Consider the following 20,957-nt stretch of genomic DNA (forward strand, 5'->3'; position numbering starts at 1 on the left):
TCTGGATGGAAATATCTCAGTCCAGTGATCTGTGCTATCTGAAATATTCACAGGATCTAATCCTTGAATTTCAGGTCTGTCTCTGTAACACGCCTCCCTGTCACTGCAGTTGAATTAACAAATGATGACAAGACAAAAAGTTTACATTCAAGAAAACAGAGAAGCTTTAGGTTTTCCACACCTACCACATTAAATAAGTGGCTTTTGAAGCCTGCAAGGCAACATTTAGCAGTTAGACCTCAGAAAAATAAGCATTTTTGGGAAAAACAACAACAACAACAAAACAAACAAAACAAACAAACAAACAAACAAACAAAACAGTTTGGTTTTCTGTCTAAAACCAGAAACGTTGCCCAGGAACGTTGTCCTTGAAGTGATTAATTATTCCAAATTCCTCAGAATCAAAGAAGGGAACTGAAGAAGAAAAGACAGCCTATCAGCAGTGCAGATACAGGACAGAACTTGTGGCTACCCGAAGTACCTGAGAGAACTGCCTGGGATTTCTGCCCTGCAGATCGATGACACCAAAAGCTTTGTAGCTGAAACAGAAATTTTGTGTATTTGTTCATAGAAATATACACACACACAGAGACATCAACATAACCACATCCATTCCTAAAATATGCACATATTTAAAGCTAGTATTGGTGATGAAGTCTTATTTTGAAATAGAAGACAATAACTAGTAAACTATTACTTACAAAGTCCTAAAAGCAAATTGTGTGCTTGACTGAGAGAGCCAGAACTACATTCTGCACCACACATGGGCAACATAAGAAGGGTGGTAGTTTTCTGATTCATTTGTATATGCATATACTGTGAGTTTTTACAAATAATGTATAGGTTTGGTACAGTGAATTCCACTTTGCAATCCCAATTAGGAAATAAGCTTAAAAAAAAAAAAAAAAAAAAAAAAAAAAGGTGTGTCAGGAACTACGACAGAGATAAAGATGCAGAAGCCCATCCTGAGGGATGATATCTCTCAAAAATTAAGTAACTTCTCTCATTTTTCGAATCAATTGTACAAAAGGCTAAAACTTATTTGGCTTTTATTTGTGTGTTATGTACATATACACATACACATACACATACACATACATATACATATACATATACATATACATATACATATACATATATATGTAATGTATGTGTGTGCCTGCTCCATCTGCTTTTGTTTTACATGCTTCTGTGGTGCTTAGTGAGGCATGGGGAACTTTAGTGCAGTGGCTCAGAAGTTTTGTGGATAAAAACAAGCAAATTATATATCAGCCCTAATTTATGACACACATGATAGCATGCATCTATAGGATAAGATTTTTTTTTTTTTTAAATTAAAAATACATAAATGTGTCCAAAGACGTGTATGTATTAAATGTGCTAAAAAGATGTTTGAAGATCTGGCTATTTCTTTTCTAAACATTTACCCAACCAATTGTGTTAGTAAGCATGAATAGAGGTATTTCTGTGCATCTACATTTACTACAACATATTCAAAGGTTTGTAGGGGGACTGCTTAAGAGAGTTGCTTTCACAGCCCATCCCCACTGAGTACTTATTTGAAACCTGGCATTTTTCCTGCTTCTTTTTGTTGTTCTTTTCTATGCTGATTTCTGAGAGTCTTATAGGTAAAACAATCTTAAATAGGAAGCAATGTCCAGTGGAAGTAAAGGAGAAAGTAAGATAATGGTCTAAGGAAAATGTCACTAGTGGCCTTGAATATTTTTTCATCTTATCTACTGCCTATTACCCATATAGATATAGCAGCACAAAATATTTTTTTTGGAGTGATTTGTTGGAGTGATACTGTTCTCATCCCCAGAACACAGCATTTGTAGTTACACTTCCATTTCAGATTTTCTAAAAGAGAAGTAAGGCAAGCACTTTACAGGGTGTTCAGGGTCAAAATGGGCACTGTATGTCTGCATGGTATCACTCTGTAAAACTGATGTGATGATGTCAAAATTTATGACAAAAGCATGCAAAACTTGTCCTATGGTTCAATGTCCTGTGTACCCCTCTCCCCCCAACTCAAAACCCCAAATCCAGGGATGCTAACTTTCTGGGGGAAGTGTGGGTATGGGTGGAAGTGGAGTCTAATGAAAGTGTTATTTTGCTTAGAAACTCTGGTAGATACTATCGTGGCCAACAGCAGGGACTGAACAGATGACCTCAGCAGCAGAATCTGTGTGGCTGGGTGGACAGGCAGAGCTTCTGCAGCTATAGCACCATGCACAGGAGATGCCACACACCGACCAACAATCACATAAGAAATAATGTGACTTCTGACATTGCAAGATATCTTGTGGCTTTGCAAATTTGGATGGTCAAGTCTTCCTAGATAGGGTTCACTTTGTCTGCTATCTGTTTGTCAGTCACTATTGAAATCTGGCTTTATTTCCCAAGCTTTGAAGAATCTCTTCAATCTCATACAGACCACTAGAGATACATGGTATTACAACTAATTGCATTATTTGTTTAAGCAGAAAAAATACTTAAGAGAGCATAAGCTGTCTGAAGCTGTCTTGTTTAAAGGAAGTTGGATACCTGAAGTATTGAATGCTGCAAGTTTAAATTCATTGCTTCTAAATTCATTTCTAATTGCTTTAAATTCATTTTCCTTCCTGCGATTTACTGGACCAGACATAGTTTAGCAACCTGGTGGAAGTACATTGGTGATTGAGCTAAAATACAAAATGTCACTTACCTGTACCTCCCAGCCATGCAAAAAGGGAAAAGTATCTTTACTAGCTGTAAGATTTGCAGCAGGGAGTATTGCTCTTCGGAAGCCTATGGGTAAGGTTTTTTTATTGCACAGTGCTGCAGCAGAAGAATTATCAGGAGTTAATTTGACAGATATATTTTAATTATTCTTGTTGTCAGTAAACAGATATATAAAGAATGCATATTGTTAGAAAAGAGCTCAAAGAAAAGAATTAATCTGATGTCTATTATCTCTACCAAGGTTGTCCTAAGATCACAGCTTGTAAAGAAACTGGTTAACAAATGTATCTACCACTGTGGCAAGGGCCATATAAAAATACTAGAAAACAGATGCTGTTGTATGACTTTATGTCGTGAACTGATGAAGAATGGCTTGGTTTTGCTCAGAACAACAATGCCATGCAGATGCAATGCCAAAACTCTACCCCATGCTTTCTAAAGAAACTTCTGGGTAATTTCTCTTCCCTAAAGTTTTGCATGGTGCTTGGACTCCTGGATGCCAAAGCAGCTTGTTTGTACTGAGTTGATACTGTGGAAATGAACCTTTAGTAGTGTACAGCAATTCACAGCACAAAAGGAATGGTATAGGAATGTACTACAAGACTATGGAACAGTTAATGAGCTTGGAGGCTTTTTGCCAGTGACACTGAGGCCTGAACACTTGTTATACAGGTGAACAGACTGTACCTAGGGGTTGACCATCAAGGACTTCCAGTACCAAAATCTGATATCTCACACCCAATCTAGAAGCCAAAGTGGAACAGCACTTTTCCTTTTCTAAATAGCCTGTATGCCCCTTACTCAAGGACTGAAGGAGGGGAAATACAGCATAATATGTTCCTGAGGCCAGGTCATTACAAAGCTGTAGATTAGAAACTGTAAAAATAAGAGTCCTAAGGAAATGGCACTTAAGTTAATGAAAACTAGAAGACTCTTGTCATAAGTCAGAGAATGAATCTACAGAGTAAGTTCAAACTTCATTTTAATCATGTCATCTTATAAGCATTGACTGAGTGGCTAATGCAGAAAAAGAATATATTCCCAGAATTTCAGCTGTAATTCAGGTCAACCTAGCTGGAAAGTGAGCTGAGCTTTGGTAGTTTCATTACTGATTTTCACTGTTTATCTTTCCAAAGATAAACCAAATCAAAGTGGAATTCTCACATGTAAAATAGGGTAATCAAAAGTGAAAAACAAAGCCCAGGCCTCAAAGAACATTGCCAGTGAAGTCATTCTGTTAGACATATACACGATTAAAGCATGGTGGGATAATGTCAAGATCATGTCCTTTATGCTGAGACTTTTGGCTCAGTACTCAAGTATGAGATCTGTTGTCAAAAACAGCATTTGCATTATTGTTTGTACTGATGTGGTCAAAGAAAATGTCACGTAAGTAAAAGTAATTCATTTTTGGTTCAGGAGTTTAGGCTTTACCTATTTATTTTTCTCACATTTGGTGATCTTACCATTTCTTTTATTTGCCACAATATTATGTCTTGGTTTGACTGGTCTGCCATCACCGCTGCTTCTCAGCGCTCATGCATTGACTTTTTCTTTGGACAAAATGCCTTGGTTGATATGGGCTCAAGGGCAAAAAGCAAGCTAATTTTTCTTCAGTGTATGTGAATCATGCTTTGCCTAAGCTCAGTGTAAATCTGGGGTCAGCTGTACTATGTGTAAAGCTCTCTTTATACTGTTGGAGCATGTCTGCATTAGAACTTTATGTTGGTGTAGTTACAACAGTGTAACTTCACTGGTGCGGGAGTCAGTGTAATTAATGCTGGGGGCACAACTACCCTATTGGTTTGATTCATAATGAAGACTAAAGATGGAGCTTTCAAAAGTGCTGAAGTGACTTACAAGTGCAACTCACATTGTATTGCAGGTTGCAGATTCATTAATCACTCTTAAACCATGTCTACACAGAGAGATTTTATCCCTACCAGCCAGAGTACTATAGTCAAATGGCTTCCATTCATAGTATGGAAATAAATCTGTGATTTCATATAAGAAACTCTTCACAAGTTATTTTTTATGGCACTTTCCTAAATAACATATGCATCTGTACTGAGACAGTTGCACCTCTTGAAGTGAAAGAGCACAACCCTCCCTGTGAACAAGCTCTAGTGTATTTTGATAATCCCACACCTTAACATTGTTGTTCCTTTTGCTAAGTAGTGAGGGTTTTCAATGTGATCATGTTTTGTTGGTGTGTTTTTTCAGAAGGATGAGGGAAGAATCTATAAACCTCTGGTTCCCGAAAGAAAGATCTGAAATCACACGGCTTGCTGCTCTCATCTGCAGACTAACACACAGTTGACCAGCTCTGTCCTCATCAGCAAATAGCACTTGTGTTAGAGGGAATCCATATCAGGTTTCAGGGAAAGGGAGACTTTTTGCAAGGAGACCATTTTATTTCTACACGTTGCTGTATTTCTGCTAGCAGTGCTAGAAAAGCAAGATTATGGTGTGTATGTGTTTAATACAAAAAGTAGATTTGCTGATATAACTGTTATTTGCACTGTTTATATTCAAATGTCCTTAAAAAAAAAAAGCATCATCAAAATTTACAGACAGTAAGAGTGTGCAAATCAGAACATTTATCTTCTTTTTATAGACTAAAATCAAATTATTCCTTACATTTTTCTCAGTTACAGAATATTAGATTGCAGTGTCTGTAAGTTACTTGCCTTTTTGAGAAAGGTATATTTTAAAACCAAAATTGAATACCACATCGAGACTTTTTAATTTATTATTATTATTTTTTTTAATTTATTTTTCAGCAGTCATTACTTGTCCTACTATATCAACCCAGTATGGTTCCTAATCCTACCCATGGCAGAGGAGAGTAGTTCACATCACAATCATATTCCTAATTAATTACCTCGTAGTCTGCTATCTTAAAAATACAGGTCGAAAAATGGTATGTTAACCTTTTAATTTTTTTTTAACCTAATAAAATAACCAACTTGCTTTGTGACCTGTAATTCTGAATCTGATTGAGTTTTCAGTATACTGTAATTCACAGATTTTCTCCCCTCTAGCACTAGGTTTGTATCTGTCACATGGTTTTCAGTGTTCCTAATGAGCTGTTAACAAGCTGTCAATTACCTATGCAAATGAGGCAAGCAGAAATGGAGGGGTTGCTGTACCTAGAATTAAAGTATGCTACCTCGGATTGTTACGAAATAAATCATTTCAGTTTTAATAGCTGTCTGTGCCCATGTGGCTTGTGTCATGTAGGCACTTTTTCATTATATTATTTACCCAGCAATAAAATGCTGCAGGGGACTTTGGGGGTGATTAAAATGGGGAGGGGGAGGGGAATTTGCACTTGCAACTTCATTCTTCTGTGGTTTGCACCTTCTGCTCTTCTTGGGTTGGGGCTCCAAGGCTACAAGCTGTCAGGTGCCCTTGGCCCGGGTGAAATCAATGACAACTCGGGAGTCTAGGCCTGATCCTGCCAGGAGATTTAACAAGCATCCTTGCCTAGGTACATAATGGAGTTGCATGAGTATATAAAATTAAACAAAGTAGGAGTTGAAATATTGAATTTCAGAGAGAAGGATACATCTTATATATAATGTAATATATATATATATATATATATATATTTTTTTTTTTTTTTCAGTCTCCTAAGAGCTTTCTACAAAAAGACCTGGCAGGAGAAAACTTGCAGTTTTATTTGTGCTATCCTGTAAGGAATTCTTTCCCCCTTGCTAAAGTCAATGAAATGCTGCCTTTAAATTCTCTTTCCCTTTGCCTTAGCTGCAACTGAGGCTTACTGTAAAACATTTTGCGATACTTTGTATGAAGAATGTTATATAAAATGAAATTGCATTGTATTTATGACCGGCACTATAATAATGGTCTATCAATGTTTCCATTATAAGCCTCTATTGTTGAGGGCTTTAAAACTCACCCTTAAAGATTCACTCAGGACTGTAGCACAGTGTACAAAGGATAAGCAAATCCTCTTGGCTATTTTTGAGTTATAAAAAGTGAAATTATGAATGCAAATTAGACTTTTAGAGGATGCCTCTCTTTTTGGTTTGCGTATAAGTGTATGTATGTGTATCTATATATATACACACACATTTTAAAAGGTGGTTCAGAAACATTGTTTTCATTATTTAAAAGTGTGTTTTCCAAAAGTACCTAAGAAAGTTAATGGATTGTACTGTTTTGTGCTGTCACATTCCTAGGAAATGTTGCTCATTAAATCTCCTGGCAGGATCAGGCCTAGACTCCCGAGTTGTCATTGATTTCACCAGGGCTAAAGGCATCTGACAGCTTGTAGCCTTGGCGCCCCAACCCAAGAAGGTGCAAACTACAGAAGAATGAAGTTGCAAGTGAATGTTCCCCTCCCCATTTTAATCACCCCCAAAGTCCCCTGCAGCATTTTATTGCTGAGTGAATTTGCACACTCAGCTAACTCAGCTGAAACGTCATTGGCATATGTACGGTTCTTCTGTCCTTATGTCCATTATGTTTAAGGTTCAGGAACCTGAAACTGTACACACTGAAGCCAGGAAGCCTGGGGTGTAGCAGAGAGAAATATTCTGGTAGGAAGCCAGGATGACAGGAATTTGAGAAATATGATGATATGAAAACCAGTAAATGGAAGTGAATTAAATAAAAATCAAGAATGACTCTTCAGAAGGGAGAAACCCCAAAGAAATGGTCTGCAGGGGAATTAGTAGGCTAAATCTTTCACTTATCAATCCTGATGGAAGCTTTCTGGTCAAAATGTCAGTGGTAACTTTATTTTCTGCTGGTATGTACAATAATCCTTTTGTTCCATCTGCAAACACTAGGGGGTAAATTTTTAGCATGATGCTTAGGGATTTAGCTGTAGGACTCCCATTAACGATAATGGGAATCATGTAGCTTGAGCACTCTGCATCGTGCTGAATATTTACCCCTCAGTTCAGAGCACTCTCTTGTTGAATTTTTAATTATATTTACAGATAAATTCCATAACCAAATATCATCAGCTCTCAAGCAGATTGTTTTATTAAAAGGTGCAGATTTCCAACTTCATTTTGAGCTGCAACCTACAGTGATTGGTTTAGCAGCTGAGTAATTTTTTTTAAGTGTCTATTTAAAAATGCTTGATTTGTCAGCTTCAGTGCATTTGCAAGACAATAAATGTTAGAAAGCTCACACCCTGCATGCATGTGTCAGGGAAATGCAAAATGTAAATATTCCACCTTGTACTGAGCTTTCAAAAGGTGTGTCATGACACAGCTTCTCTACAAGCTCTTTCTCAGAAAGCACACTTTCGTTTAAACCTGTAGCTAAAATCAGCATTCAGTGCTAGTATGGCATAGCCAGTGTAGTTTTATTTTCATTTGTCAAGATAAATGATAGCAGTCAAAAAAGTTAGGAGATTTGCACAAGACCAAAGAGGCTGATGTAAGAGAAGATATTGGAATTCAAGAGTCCTTTGCTTCTACACTGAATAGCCTTTGCTTATACCAAAATCTAACACCAGCAGAGGCAGATATAAAAGAGATGATATACAGATCTATTTAGCCCCTCCCTGAGGCACACTTCCAGTTGCTTCTGCAGATCATAATACTTGAAGTAACTATAACCAGCTCTGCTGTGACCCTGTTGAAGTCATCTGTGACGTAAGAATGGTTCTGGCTACCTTAGTTTCTGCTTGTCTGTGTAGGGTGGTAGAACTGTTCTTTGTTTTAAGGTATGGGCAAGATTAATCTCTCTTTCCAGGTGTTTTGCAAAGGATTCTGAAAGGCTACTCAGCTGATCATGGAGGGCTGCAATATCAGTATTTTTATAGTGCAGCTATTCTAAGAGCCCCTGTGACAATCCTCAGCTGCTGTGAGCAAAGATGTTTTGAGCAGGAGCACAAGCTATAACAGCTTTATAGTGCCACTTGTGCCTGCTTTGTTTCACATGTTGCTTTGGCTTGTGCCAGAGGACTGGACTGACACAGATCAAGTCCAAGATCAGAAAAGCACAAAGACGTTTTGGATGAGCCTTGTTGCCCCCACCAATTTCTTCCCAGAAAATGATTAGGTGTCCTCAGTTGAAACTGTAGTTTCAAAGTGGGCATCTATAAAAAGCTTGCTTGCACAGGAGGTTGTCTTAAGACTTTTTTTGTGAATGGACCCAAGAAATCTATAAACTTAAAGTTGCTGTATCAATCAATGCTTGCAAAATGCCATCATAAAAGTGCACACCTTGGTTCCTTCGGGATGTGTGATGCTTCCTGTGAAGGGGTAACTGCATTCAAACATCTGACTTGAATGCAGAGCCCCTCCCAGGATATGTTCTCATTTTATCCACTCAATTCATACTACAGCTACCAAAAAGTTTGGATAAAGCATGCTATTTCATCACCCTTTCCTCACTGTTGTTATTTTGGGCAAAGAAAATATGCTGTCAGTAAACAATGTCCTACCACTCTGTAAAGTTTCCAGATGTTATGCCTCTGCCTGCCCCCAGCATTCAGGTTTGCATTTGAACAGTTCCCTCCCCACTCCAGAGGGACTGGTGGGGCAGCCACTTGACTTTGGTAGAGAAAAAGTGAACCCAAATCTTCATTTATGGCAGTAGTCTTTAGTCAGCTTTGATTCCCTCTCAAAGTCAGTGGCAAACCCCTTCATGGTCAATAGCCTGAGATCAAATCAGAATATCCTTTGAAAAACAATGAATAGTAATCAGTCTATCTTCCCACTGCTGGTGATTGGCAAGACAAGACAAGGGGAAGACCTCCATAATATTTCCCCCAAGAAAACTTATTTATGTTAATCTTATATCTGAATATATAGCCTAATCCTAGTATTCATATCTCTGCCCTCAGTGATCATCAGCCCATCTCTAATGTTTCTTTTGTTCAGAAAAGGTAAACTCTTCTTACTTTTCAGCAGCAGATTACACAAAGGGAACTTTATGGTATATATTACACTCACAAAGCAGTTTTCTCCATCTTGCAATCACTTAAAAAAAAAAAATAACTTTCTTCTTATCTCATCTTCCTTCCTGCATGAATGTCTGAGATAATCAATGAAGTTCCTGTGTAGAGAATAAATTGAGCTCGAATGGCTCCTCTTAAACTGTACAATCAAAGAAAGAGGAGGTTTTTTGCTGATGATTTTGATATTCAGTTTAACTTTCTTCGCCAGGCTGTCAGCTCAGTGAAAGTGAGGTCAATCTGACCACACTTTTCCTAAAGGATCCTCTTCTGAACCATCTGCTTGAGTATACATCTCCTGACAAATCAATGGCAGAATCGAGAGGTATGTACTTTGCCCAGAGACGTGGGGGCTGATTGTCCTTTGCTGTGCATCTTGCGTAGCTGTTGAGCCGTGAGTGTAGAGTGGGCGTAGGATAGTGCCTGAAAACAATAGTAATATTTAGCATCTGTGTCCCAGTGATGTAATGCCTTCCTGAAGATGCAGGACAACAAAGATGCAGGCTTCTGTCCTACAATGCAAAGGGATGTAGGTCATGGAAATTGTTGGAGCAGGGTAAGGGTACTCACACACAAACACAGAAGTAAACTTTCTGTGACAGGGTGGTAAATGGATGGCAGTTTTAAACTAGATTTCTGGAGTTGCTGATTCAGAAATCTGAGTCATTTGCAGAACAGATGTGAGGAAGTAAAGCACTGAGCAAAATACAGGAGCTTACAGAGACCAAGAAATCTGCTTTTTGCTCCTTTAGGGTAATTTTACATTTCTTGGACACATGCTGGGCACCCATTTGCAAGCTCTGGGTAGAGGCTGTCTTGCTGCTGTGAAGTTACAGTATGGTAGGCTTGGTGCACAGGAGTAACACAAGTGTAACAAATATGACTGAATCTTTTGTCCCCTCGATCCCCATTCTTTTGGTAAATTATTCAGATCCAGTCACATTTCTCAGGAGTGAATAACAGTTGTTTCAAACAATTCAGATTTGTCTGTAGGGTTACTGCCCTCAGACATTTACCAGTACAGCATTTTCCTGCTCGGGATGAGAAGGGAGCTTACAGAGAAGCAACAAAACTCAAGGGCAGAACTGGAGTGTTGGAAAATTGGTTAGCTGGAGAGATTTCCTTAAAGTTCATACCCAGTGTCTCTGAATCTGTGCCTTCCACTTGGGCCTGAGAGGTTTTGATAGTGAATCAGATGCATCTGTTCATGGGCAAAAACCCTCGTCCCTCATCCTTCCCCTCTCCTCCCATAAGTTCTGTTATGAGTTGTCTGCATCCTGATGTGAAATGAGGTGGTATGTATGAGAATAAGGGTATTACATCCTGGGTAATATCCATTATGTTGCTCTCTATTAGCTCTCAATTCTTGGGAGTGCATTACTGTATTATTTCTTTTGTGCCAATGCTGTTCCATCAAGGCCAGTGCTGGTTTACTCAGTTGTATCAATGAATTCTTCTAAGATGGCCTAGACAATATTTTGTAATATATATTATGTGATTTTTTGAATCAGCCTTGCAAATGTATTCTAAAAATTTTGCAGCTCCTCAGACAAATCCTATTGTCCATCACTTATGATGATGTCTGATTAGCAGAAAACAAATAAAGAGGTGGTTTTTATCCACACACAAAAAAATTGCCTGACTGAACACAATTCTTCAGGGAGCTTAGGAGTGAAAATTTTTGTTATGACCCATATTGTAGAAAGCCTTTCAGTTGTCTTGTAAAAGAAGAAACAAAATACATTAAATAATTTGGGAATTGTACATGTTACAATACAAAAATGTCAAAAAGTTAAATGCGAATGGAAACATATTTTCACTTACTCTGAATTACAATTGTATTCAGACAATTTTTTCAGTTGAATAAATGAATTAACTTTATTCCCTCAAATTTAAGACCATTAAAATAATGCTACATTTCTCTTTTTTGAACATATTTTTAGATAGTTAAGATCACATTTCTGTTCTACAAATGTTTCAATTTTTAAAAATAAAGTTGATATTTAGGAACATTTTAAAGCTTTTTAAAAACAGTTTCTTGCCATGTTTATTTTCTTACCAGGAAAATTTGTGGATGCTGCAGTTTCTAAAATTCCTTTTGTGTCCCGTATTAGCAGTGAATGATACTAATGTCCAGCTATTTTTCCTAGCAATGTATATAATATAGTCCTATATAATATTATATACTCATTATGAATGGTTAGTGAACCTCACTAGCCCAACATATCTTAAGTCAAATGAGAGGAATGGCACAATCTGGGCTGTGTGTAGCTGGGCTGTCACTCACAAGCAGAGAGGGCAAGGCTGTTGCACACAATTGTTGCACTCCCAGCTCCATTTGCACCATTTACAGCTGCCTAGGGATTGTTCTGGTTTGTGCCAGATAACCTGGTGTGTGTAATATGGTAGCTGGAAGAGGCTGCAGCACATTGTTTTTCTCCTACAGAGAAAATTACTGCAAGTTCCCTCTGGGGCAGGCGTGCTGTACTCCAGCTGAGCGCTCCTGGGGCTGCTTTGCACTCGCTCCCTGCACAGAGGCTCTGTGGTAGAGCACAAAGGCAGCAATCTTACCAATGGCTGCGGCAGGGTGGTAAGGGAACAGTGGTGGCAATGTAGAAATGCTTTTTGCTAAGTGGATCAGAAATGAACTTTTTGTAGTCACTCCTAGTGTTTTGTAAATAATGCTTGTTTTTGTAAATAATATTTGATGGCCATCTAAACAAGGCTTATGTACAGGACTCAGGCACTGTTCCCCATTGATCGTTGTGCTCCACCCCTCAGTGCTGAGCGGGTGAAGTTGAGGAAGTACCCTGCAGTCAGAGTCCTGAGCTCTCACTTTGACCACTCAGCCTGCCCGATATGCCTGTGTGCGTGGGACACCATTCTACTCAACGGCAGAGCTCCCCTGCCTTCTTACACTGATTTTTCATAATGTTTTATTCTGTAATGGCCAAAATCACACTGCAAGTTTCCTGGGGAGATGAAAGTTAAGAATGGAAGCATATTTGAGGCAAGAGAGAAAAGAGGGGTAGAAGGAGAGAGGACAGATACTGGAAGGATTACTTGAAGAGTGGGAGGGATGCAGGACATTTATCAGAAAGATGAAGCTGAAAGGCATGTAAATCCAGTTAACAGCTTGAAAACAGGTAGCTACATTAAAGGGAGTGGAAATAAAGTCAATTAGTGGCAGGAGGCATTAGTTGAGGGTGTCAGCTGGTGAACGGTGACTAATTTGATATAGGCTAATCACATAGTTTGGCTATTTGATTACCAAATTGAGATCCAAACGCTGCTCCTTCCAGGGCAATCACTTCAGTTAAGAGGGTAGCTGGAATCATTGAGAGATTTGATCCATTCCTTAATTGAAATTAGTTTTAAACAGCTTTGACATATGTGATCTAAAACATAAGGAGCAAATAGTTGCTGAGACACAGTGTGAAACATGGCTGCACAAGGAAGCTGAGAGTACAGCAGGAAGGGACATGCAAACCTGTGAACATGTGCATGGTGGAGACGCTGTGGAGACACTTCCTTGTCTGCTGTGCTCTGAGCTGGGGGATAGTCTCTGACCTATAGTCTGTGATTCTCTGTTGACACATGCTCCTATTTGAATGAAATAGGTCAAGAATGCCAAGAATCAGCTCATTTCTTGATAGCTCGCCAGTGGAGATGAGCTAAAAGACATCTGAATTTCGTATGTGCCTTGTACCTGTTTGTACAAGACTGGGCAGCATCTCTGGCTTTGTTTACTGTCTGGCATTAACAGGAATGGATGGTTGGGGGAAAAGCAGAGGAAACAGGAAACATGTAAAGTGATTTTTTTTCTGGCAATCAATGGTTTTGCAATTTCCTGAATCAAAGGTTATATCCAGACTTAAGAAGCTATCTCTAACAAATTTATCTAATATTTTTTTCCAAATCTATTTGTATATTTGGCCTCTTAATCATCTCACAGAGAAAGTTGCACAATTATGTGCTCTGTGGAAAAAAAAAAAAAAAAAAAAGTGTTCCTCTGCTGTAAATATGGTGTTTGCTCATTTTGTCAGGTGCCCTTTCTTTCTGCTACTGTAGGAATGGGAGAAATCAATGGCTATCCTCTGGGCCATTTGTGATCTTATACATCTCTGTCAAGTCCTCAACCACCCATCTTTCTCACTAAAACATGTTAATTTTCATATGTATCCTTTGTCCTTAGCCACGCTGCCCTTCACTCTACTGTTCTCTAGCTCTTTTTAGACTTGATGGTCTGGAAATATTTTTCAGGATATTGCTCCCTCTGCCTCGTTTGCCCATCCAGTCATTGTTGGTATAAGTGCTTCAGAAGGAAGGGCTTCCAGTGTAAGACAGCTTCTCAGCTCATATTCTCAGCTGAATATGAGCCAGCAGTGTGCTCAGGTGGCCAAGAAGGCCAACGGCATCCTGGCTTGTATCAGGAACAGTGTGACCAGCAGGGCTAGGGAGGTGATCGTCCCCCTGTACTCAGCTCTGGTGAGGCTGCACCTCGAGTACTGTGTTCAGTTTTGGGCCCCTCGCTACAAGAAGGACATCAAGGTGCTTGAGCGGGTGCAGAGAAGGGCGACGAAGCTGGTGAGGGGCCTGGAGAACAAGTCCTACAAGGAGCAGCTGAGGGAGCTGGGCTTGTTCAGCCTGGAGAAGAGGAGGCTCAGGGGCGACCTTATCGCTCTCTGTAGGTACCTCAAGGGAGGCTGTAGCGAGGTGGGGGTTGGTCTGTTCTCCCACATGCCTGGTGACAGGACAAGGGGGAATGGGCTTAAGTTGAGCCAGGGGAGTTTTAGGTTAGATGTTAGGAAGAACTTCTTTACTGAAAGGGTTGTGAGGCATTGGAACAGGCTGCCCAGGGAAGTGGTGGAGTCACCATCCCTGGAAGTCTTCAAAAGACGTTTAGATGTAGAGCTTAGGGATATGGTTTAGTGAGGACTGTTAGCGTTAGGTCAGAGGTTGGACTCGATGATCTTGAGGTCTCTTCCAACCTAGAAATTCTGTGATTCTGTGATTCTGTGATTCTCCAACTCTTTTGCCATTGCTTTCCTGAAAGAGTTTTGGCCATTGTGGAACTTACCTCAAGGCTGGACACAGCAAAAGCTCTGCCCAGGTCATAGGCATAATTTCTAGTGTCTGTGATCTATCAAATACATGTAGAACCACAGAGTATAGTGTGCATGTTCTTCAAAGGACCTATCTGCTGTTACTTTGTGTCTGTAATCATTCAGGCCATGATTCAGCAAGAAGTTGCCCATCATTGTGCAAATAAAAAGCCTCAGTGAGATGCTCTGAGTTAGGCATGTGCTTAACGGTTCTGCTAAACTGACATGAAACCTGTCATGATCTGCTAAACCACTGACACGAAAGGTGGGCAAGGGAGCTGAAAGGTGGGAGAGTTTTCATTCCCACTTGCTAGCACATATCATAAGGGGGGACAAAGCTAAACAGAAACAGCAAATCACCCTCTAAGCATCTCCATATGTAAGGTAGCTGCTCCAACTTACACCAGAGCTGAAATGCAGTCTACATTCTTTCTTTTTTCAGGTAGGGATGAATACCATTCAGGAACAAAAGAACAAGCGAATAAAGTATCCTAAGCAATTTTTGCAAAGAATATACATTTTTAAGTTGTTCTGGAGATGATAAAGATTGGACCTTAGCACCAGCAACCTCCAGCAGACTGCAATGGCTCTGTCTTTAATATACTTCCACCCCTGTGTGTTATACAGCCATAATACTGAACACACGAGGCAGACAGCTACCCTGAGGCATTCTCTGTAAAAACTTTCATATCACAACGGAACTGAACGCACCATTATAACACCACGTCTCCTCTTCTTCACGGTAAGAATTGTTCTGAGAACCAGGCAATGTCATGGAAATGTTATAATAGACACATCCAGAATATATGGGTGAGTTAGTCATCCCCAGTGATATATTTAAGCTGTTCCTTCTACTATACATAGAGCAGGTTAAATATAATTAACATTGGTCAAAGGGTCCTTTTACTTTACATACTTTATGAATGTATTATCTCAATTATCAGGAAGAAAAAAGGAAAAGTGTATTTCTCCATATCTTCTGGTACAAGCTCCTCTAAGTCATTTACATCACAACACGATTTTTTTTTTTCTCTCCAAGAAGCATGAATATTTTTTCTCTCCATAAATCCCATAATTGTTTTATTGCTACATTAAAATATGTAAATAATCATTCCCCTCCCCATAATAAATTAGACGCAACCTGTCTAGCTCTGAAAATGAACATTTCAATATCTTCAGACACACAATGACATCATATCAATATTTAAAATCATTTTATGCATGTATTCCAGGTTGTCCAACTTCATTAAGGGCATTCATCAGCCCTCCGGCTACAGTGTATTCCCATCGGAGTTGTAGGCCTCAGGCCCTACCAAACAGAAATTTAAACTAACTTGCCTTTTTAATTCACATTATTCTCAAATATTCTCGTTTTTAACCCCCTGCCATGACTAAGGCATTTAGACCTGGCTATTATTTTGTGCACATCAACATTTAACAGACAAAATCTCCATTTTTATATCAGAACTCGAGTACATGAAAATAATAGTAATTCCCCTTAATTTCCCTCCTTCTCTTGCCACATCCATCCCTATTTTCTGGGTGCAATAACAGCTATGCTTCTTTTAATGCTGAATGCTAAGTTAATAATTAGAGCTACAGGTTGATAGGGATATGGGGTTGCTGGAGTATTATATTTAAATATTTACAAATATTTCAACAATATTAAGTATCATTATTTTATTTTCTTTCTCTTTCCCAAATAATGAAAAAAAAAAAGCACAAAAAAAAACCAACCCTATTCTTGATCTATTTTTTATACTGCTGAGGATGCGCAGCATGAATATGTATCCTTGCTAGTGGCATCAAATACCGTTGTATTAGTATAAAACTTTTTTTTTTTTTTTTTTTTTCATCACAATCAAAATAAACAAACTTCCCATTGTTCTGCTCTATGGGATGACTGTGGATCTGCTCACCAAGATGTTTAATTACTTTCAAAATTCCAGAGTAAAACTCTCAGACACTACACAGGGCTGGAAAGAGAAAATTGTGATATCAAAAAACTTTCTTTGCCACTGGTCACACAGTGTAGATATGACTGCAGCCTCTGATTTATCCTCCCAGACTTCTGTGGAAAAGATTTATATATCCTTAATTTGTTACAAGAAAGGATGGAAGCATGTAAAAGTAGCCAGGTTAATATAATACGATTCTGGGGATGGAACAAGCCTGGAAGAGATATTGGGGGCTGAAAATGCAAAAACTAATGTAATCTAGATCAGTGTTACTAGGTCTTCTGTCCAAAATGTTCTGACCATGTCATGCCAGTGCACATGGCCAGAATCCTGAAAGGCATACACTGATGGATTCTGACCCATTTGCATCGAAAAAGGAAAGGTGAAAGAAGAAGGAATTAAAAGAAGAAGAAAAACAGTAACTGCAGGTTCAGCTTTTGGATCCTTTTTCCACAAGTAGCTTTTTTTTTTTTTTTTTTTTTTTTTTTTTAAGCCACTGTCGTCCTCAAGTTTCTTCTTCTTTCTGCATCTCTTCCGCCTCCCTCTCTGCCTTGTTCCAGAGTTCCTGCAGCCACTTTTTTCTTTATGTCACTCCAACCCTCTCCCTTTTCACATTTTTTTCCTTTGGCTTTTTGGCTTTCACAGATTTCTGGACTGAAGACCTCTCTTCGTTACAACACAGTGCTGACTGTCAGAGTAAGGGAATTCCAACCTTCTCCAATTAGCTGGGGTTCCTTTGGATGTAGTACAACTAATCATCGAGTAAGTTTTATCCTTCTAGAGAGAAGCAGGTCTTGGATATCATTCCCATCCAGTAAAGCTGTGAGGATCAGCTTCTCATAGGCATAAACCCACAAAAAGATTCAGCTTCCTAAGGCCAAAGCTGGCTGTCTGAAAACCCCGGTCAGCTCAAGGCAAGTGGAAGCAAGTCAAGGGCTTGAAACCGTAAAACCATACCTTACCACAGCTAAGAAGCTGCTTGAAATACTCCCACTGCAGCCCAGAAAGCTCCACAGTGTTTGTTTTTTTGTTTTAAGCTTAATTATCATCAGACTCACTCCTTTAAAATAGCCAGGAACATGTTCCATCCTTCAGCCATGGGGTGCTCTGAGTCATTTTGTCTCCCATTATTTTATTTTATTTTATTTTATTTTATTTTATTTTATTTTATTTTATTTTATTTTATTTTATTTTATTTTATTTTATTTTATTTTATTTTATTTTATTTTATTATTGTATTGTATTTATCCTTCTTGTGGTGGAGGTGGAATTATAGCCTTCATCTTGAGGGCAATCCTGGAAAAGAGTAACTCTGCTTGTGACAGCCACGCAGTCAGCAAAGTCTGCTAGTTCCCTCTCCACAGTCACTAGCCACTAGATTTTGGAAGACACAGAGCTGTTTGAGGAATTTGTATCCTTTGAGACTACTGGCAGATACTCTGCAATAAATGAGTTGGTGTTCTTCCTGGAGATCATGTTGCAGTGTGGCCCCTTCTCCACAGACTCCAAAGCAAGCTGTCCTTGCAGCCAGAACCTATTCTCCTGACATACTGAAAGGACAAGATAATCCTAATATTTTCATTGTCATTGTCAGGCAGGCTCAATCTGCAGATAGTAAAAAAGGAGAAGGAAAAGAGAAGATTTTTGAGACAGAATGCCCTTGACTGTTAATGTAGATCCCTGAAAAGGGTGATGGTGGTGGTGTTGAGAAGACAGTCAAGATTATAACTCTGGGCACTAAGCTATATAAATAATAATAAACACAGCAGACAAGAAAGGGAACAGGACTTGTGCAATGATCACAGCAAGGAACAGGATGTAAGAAGAGGGTTTTGAAAACAGAGCTAGGAAGGAATAGAATCACCGTCAGAGAGAATGAAGAGAGAAGGCAATAGATAAAGAAGAAGAGATGTAGGGAACGGGCAAGCAGACAGGCAAAGAACAGAGAGGAGGAGATGTAGAAATACAAAGTAATGAAAAGAAGTAGAATACTAGAAAAAACAGATACAAAATTGAAGCTAAGTGAGAATAAAGAAAATGGAAAAGAAAATATCAAAAAAAAAAAAAAAAGGACTCAATAAAGAAATACATGTATAAAATCTGTTTAAAAATGAAAAAAAAAAAAAAGAATGATTCTATGGAGATGGAGAGAGAATGAGATTGGGAAACAAAGGGAGACTTTGTATTTTGTAAAGCAGTAGAAACTTATGCATAAAAAGGGCTATATAAGACTTCTCATTACTGTTTATTATTTATTGCTCCTTTTTCACTGGGCAATCTACAGTGTAATGATGATACAGCTATGTCCAGGCCTTAGAAAAGGATTGAGCCACTTATGATACAAGTTTAGATAAAGAGGTCCATTTTTATGTCTGCAGACATTCTCCTTTTTTTTTTTTTTTTTTTTTTTTTTTTTTTTTTTTTTTCATCTGCTGCTTCCTCATAACTGAGACCTGTTTAGTGCAAATGAAAGCAGTTTTCTGGATGAAACAACCTTTTCCTTTTCCTCAGAGTCTTGGGCTCCACATCCACTCCCTGCCAGGACAGGTGCGTCCCACACAGGTAATACCCATATCTGTTATTTACAAGTTTCTCTCTCTGCTGTGCCAGACTGCACTATGTCTGACAAAGGCCAATGCTTTTTACTCTCTCATTTTCATGAACACATAATTCATTCATAAATTTTTAAAGGAAAAAGAATCATTGTTTAATGAACTTTTGTGAAGGAAACATAGCAAGGGAAGAAAGAAAAGAAAGTATGCGAACTCCTTACTCCCTAGACTTATGACCTGCATAACTCCAATCATTGTGTTGTTTAGACTGCCTTCCTATTTAGCCAACATTAAATTTGTATGCTCCCATACGGTTGTGTTGCTACTTTTATTTTTTGATCTACACTACTGGGATTCTTTGAGGAAACATGATGGTCAGGAGGAGGAGGGGAGGCGAGGACAGCCATCTCAAAAATGAGGTGGAAGCGCCTTTCCGGCTCTACGCTGGTTGCACTCAGGCAGGTACAAGCTGATGGGAATCAGTAGTGGCAGCCATGCGAACGAGGTCAGAGTTGGTTCCTCTGTGGCCTTTATTTTTTATTTTTTTCCTTCCCCAAACTCTCTGAAAATGTGGGTGTGCATGTTAAAACTGCCCTATGAGGCAGCTCTGACATGTGGGGCTGCCTGGCACCAACACAGCACATAATAACATGAAGCATTTGGCAGCATTACAGGGCTAATCTTTACGTAACTGTTCCTGAACAACTTTAGTGTACTGAGCACAAACAAGCTTTCCATCAGCCTTCGGCTGCATGCAGATTGCCTTGTGTCACCTGCTTCTCCGCTGAGCAAACATTAACTCTGGTCAAGGCAAGGAGATCCTTGTTCTGCATTTGTAGCTGACTCTCCCTAAATGACCTCCTTGTTTTCCAAGGGTATTCATGAACCAGAGGCGCATTTGTCACACAGGTCCCTTTTAATAGGATTTTTCCTCATAAGCACGGGTGTAGGTAGGAAATTATGTTGTGGATTGTTTTGGGGAGAGCTGTGGTGGAATGGTTTGATTTTTCAACAGTTGCTCCACTGTGGGCTAATGGAGAAGGTACGTCTTTTTTAGTTAAGACACTGATGTGAGACTTTGGGGACCTGGAATTGAAATAATATTTCATTTGTTCTACCCTTTGCCCATTTTGTTAGATGTCAATGTAAGCTCTTTACAGTCATCTCCTATGGTTTTGTTGCCTACTTCAGTGGGGCTTGGTCTCCACTAATACTTTCGTTCTGCAAAGAACACCACCAGGCCACAGGCCAACAATAATGAAATTAGGGTGAGGAAATACAGACCAGAGCTTCCCAAGCACCTGGTAATGAGGCTTTTACCCTTGCAAAAAGGCAACTGAGTGCAAACTTACCCTCTGGCAGGCAGAAGTGGAGCGTCTCTAGCTGCCACCCTGACCCCATGGCCTGCCTGTGCCACTTCCCCACAGCAGTGCTTCTCCCGCCGCGTGTTCTTTTCACTCTGCATTGCGCAGCCACAACACATGTGCTGCCGCACAGCAGAACCATGTGGCAAATACATAAAAGTGTGTACGTTTCTGAGTGCTGGAAGAGAGCCCAAATTTTGCTGGCAGCAAGGCCAACACTCCTCCTTTCCTCAGAGTGAGGCCTGCAATGTTCCTCAGTCCCACAGACATGAACCCTCCCCAGACTCTTTCTGGTGTGGCCATGGGCTGTC

The 20,957-nt window shown here is 39.3% G+C and overlaps 1 long non-coding RNA gene across 1 annotated transcript in view; it reads left to right on the plus strand.

Annotated features, from left to right (window-relative positions):
* Positions 1-20,957, plus strand: part of LOC311437433 — a 149,779-nt gene that overhangs the window by 27,043 nt on the left and 101,779 nt on the right. The gene's annotated exons all lie outside the window — the stretch shown is intronic.

This window comes from Aythya ferina (genome assembly GCF_964211825.1).
Source record: "Aythya ferina genome assembly, chromosome: 5".
Classification (NCBI taxonomy): Eukaryota; Metazoa; Chordata; class Aves; order Anseriformes; family Anatidae; genus Aythya; species Aythya ferina.